This window comes from Hydra vulgaris, chromosome 10, assembly GCF_038396675.1.
Source record: "Hydra vulgaris chromosome 10, alternate assembly HydraT2T_AEP".
NCBI classification, from domain to species: Eukaryota; Metazoa; Cnidaria; class Hydrozoa; order Anthoathecata; family Hydridae; genus Hydra; species Hydra vulgaris.
In genome coordinates, this window is record NC_088929.1 from 13581480 (window position 1) to 13585000 (window position 3521).

The 3521-nt window shown below is 28.5% G+C and overlaps 1 long non-coding RNA gene across 1 annotated transcript in view; it reads left to right on the plus strand.

Moving 5' to 3' along the window:
- The first annotated feature begins 596 nt into the window (after nt 1-596).
- Nucleotides 597-3521, plus strand: part of LOC136086505 (uncharacterized) — a 7584-nt gene continuing 4659 nt past the window's right edge. Inside the window, exon 1 of the long non-coding RNA XR_010641375.1 lies at nt 597-705. This is a non-coding gene — a long non-coding RNA (uncharacterized LOC136086505). The remainder of the gene's footprint in view (nt 706-3521) is intronic.

The following is a 3521-nucleotide window of genomic DNA, read 5'->3' on the forward strand; positions in this document are numbered from 1 at the left end:
TTTCTAGAAACTGCGCTTACTCCAAACTAGAGCTAATTGATAAAATATTTAACCATTAAATGTTTTACAAACTTACTTAAGTTTGAAATCTGCGCTACGTCTAAAAAAGTCATATTTTAAACATCAAGAAACTTTTTCGCCATTTATCTTACGTTTACAATTCTTTTTTCAAACTTCATAGTTATGAAAGATTTCATCGCATGGAATGAATCAACTTTTAATTACTGGAATTACTTTAATTACTGGAATTTTTGTTCATCATATGTATTTTATATAAGAAAGCCAATATAAATTATGTTGACAAAAATTCCTTAAGAATCGTGTTCAAAAAAAAACTCTTTTTTTATAGCTTAGATTATAAAAATTTATAATCTGATCTATATCTTTGAATGCAAGGTTTTTATATAATAATGTATATTGGGTTTTGTCTAGATTTAATTCAATATTTTTTTTTTTTTATCTTTTCATTTAACTAAATAAAGTTTAATTAATAAAATAGTTTATATTATACAATTTATTTACTTTTATAATAATTTTAAAACTAAATTAATTTATATCTTTCCTAATACATTTTTTGGTTTTTACTCACTTTATTTGAATAATAATAACAAATAAAAAATGACTAATTTGTTACAAAGATTGTTGTATGTTGCGGGTGCAGCCCCTCTGCCGATTGGAATATGCTTTGTTGTGTTTTTAATCAATGTAAGTTTTTTCATTGCTTACAAGTTGTTGTTTTTTTTTAAAAAAAAAAAAGTAGTATTAGTTTAGTTTAGTAGTAATAGTTTAGTCATAATAGTTTACTCTGCACATGCGTTACACTGTTGAGCATTTATAAATTAGACCCAGTAGTCTCAAACCATGGGTATTTAATTTAAAAACTTCAATCCATAAAGTTTCTTGTAAAGCATAACCAATTTATAAAAGCCAAAAAGTTTATTTCATTATATATCAAGCTAAATTTAATAAGTGCTACTGCAGAAAATTAAAATAAAAGTTTATGTAAAACATGTTTTACCATTACTTGACTAATTCGAAGACTGCATGACTGCAAGCAATTGCTTTAAGCGGGGAGCTGAATAAGCAAATTTCATAAGTGAAAACTGGTATAGTTGCAAAGCATTTGCAAAAACAGACAAAAGAGCAAGCTTGCATAAGTGTGAATTGTATAAGTGCGCAGAAAGAATTTGCAAACATTGGCGTAAGTGCAAACTGGCATAAGTGCAAAGCAGTTGCAAAAACTGGTATAAGTACGACTTATCATAAATGCAAATTTTATGCCAATGTTTTCTAATTATTTTGGCGCATTTATGCTAATTTTTGCAAAACTTTTTTGCGCACATTTGCCAGTTCATACATATGCCAATTTATGATTCGCACTTACGACAGTCTGCACTAATACCAGTTGTTGTAACTGCTTCGCACTTATGTCAATCTGCACTTATGCCAATGTTTGCAAACTCTTTTGACGCACTTATGTCAATTTGCATTTATGCTAGTTCTCACTTATGCCAGCTTTTGCAAGTGTGTAATTCATGTTGAGAAATCAATGAATAAATGAATAAGCATGATATAGAACTAAGGTAATTTAAAAATAAAAACTATTGTTAACAGAAAGTTATACAGTCTATAATTTATAACTGTTTTATTTCATAGACTTTAATGAGGAAGTAAGAGAAGAGAAAAAAATGAATAGTAAGAAAGTGAAATAAAATATAAGATAATACTTTATAAAATTATCTTGAACTTTGAAGCCCACTGAATAATCCACCGTAAAGTTTTTTCTTCTCAAAGTTTTTTCTTTGTGTTTGGTCGTTAAATTTCATGTATTATTTATAAATCTGCTTGAATTATCACAACTAGACAAAGTGACACATTAGTTAGGTTTCAAAAAGAACAGTTAAAATAAGAAATAAACGGCCCATTATAAATACAAACGCCACTTCCCCATTTATTATCTCTATCACGCTTATACACATACCAGTTTATATAATACATCTGATGTTTGTTTAAACCAAGTCTTAGTAACAAAAAAAATAAATGTCCAGTTTGTATATTGAATACAGTCATATAGGCTTTATCAATTTTGTTTATTAGTGACGTTGCGTTTGTTGACCCCACTTTAAGGCTTAGTGTTTTGTTTACCTTTTATCACCTTTGTCACCCAAATTTTTGCTATTAAGGATACCAAAAGCGTATACAGATTCTGTAACTATTTCGATATCATTTCTATTTGACAAAGGATTATGTTTATGTCTTATAATAACTATATTTGAATTGATATTACTGTATATGCTTAATTAAGATTCTAACAATTTTATTGTCATGAACCCGTGTGTATAATCACTAACACCTTGAAAACAAAAATTTAATTTACAATACATGCGCATAGATAAAAATTTAAAACCTTTATTGATCGTTATTTTTTAATTCGAATTTTTTTAATAAGAGAGTTATTATGTATTTTTTAAGCATTTGTCGTTCTATTTTTATCGTTCTATTTTTATCGGTCTATTTTTATATCATAACAGTCTAAATAACAAATAAATCTAAAATAGCATAACATAAATAACAATTCTACACAATGTTAAAAAGATTTTGAAGACACTTGATTGCTTGTTCTGCACACTAATTTTTTTTCTGGGATGTTCCTGTTTCGATGACCCTGAGTCTTTTTTCTCTCGTAGAAAAATATTCTCTCCGGTAGAAGGAATCTTGCATTATTTAGTATAGGTATTTTATGAAATTTCAGTTTAGAAAATATTCCAGATTCTTCAAAAGGCAAAATACTTGAGTTGAATGAAATTAAAATTTCTTATTATCACGCCATCCTGCTGTTTCAGTGATCACTTCTTTACCGTCTTCTTAAGCTATTTGCAGTTCTTTACAAGTTCCGGGATGAAAAGATATTCGATATTTGACAACATGTTGTTTTCTTCAAATTCTTTATCAATTACAGCGCAAAGGACTTGGTCAAATTTGATATCCTGTCTGTCCAGTTGTATACCTAACTTTGCCTTAAAATTGCTTTCACTATCTCGCCATCACATTCTTTTTTTGTGATGTCAAAAATCTCCGTCAATGGATCTTACTTTATTTGTTTTACACATTTATATACGTCTTCAGCACATCTAGTTTTGCTTGCACAATTTAAATTGATAAATGTGAAAATTTAACTTCTTTGCCATAAACTTGTTGCTTCTTTACTCAATTTGCTTTATGCATTCTCGTACACCTTTAATGGATTTTTCTAAAATATATGGCGACCAACGATTTGAATTTTTAATGGTATCTTAATGTTATCTTGCAGTAATTTTTCTTCTAGTGGAACAGTTCTTCTATTCTCATGTGACTCATAAAACCGTACAATATTCTTCATCCAGTTTGTCTTGTTTCTTTCAGTAATTGAAGTACCTTTCAGGAGTCTTTTCCTCTAGGTTTTTTTTTGAAATCAGCGGTTTCTTTGCAGGGCGTCGAGAAAACAATCCGGCTTCAACAGCACGTCGTCTGATTGTTTAGTC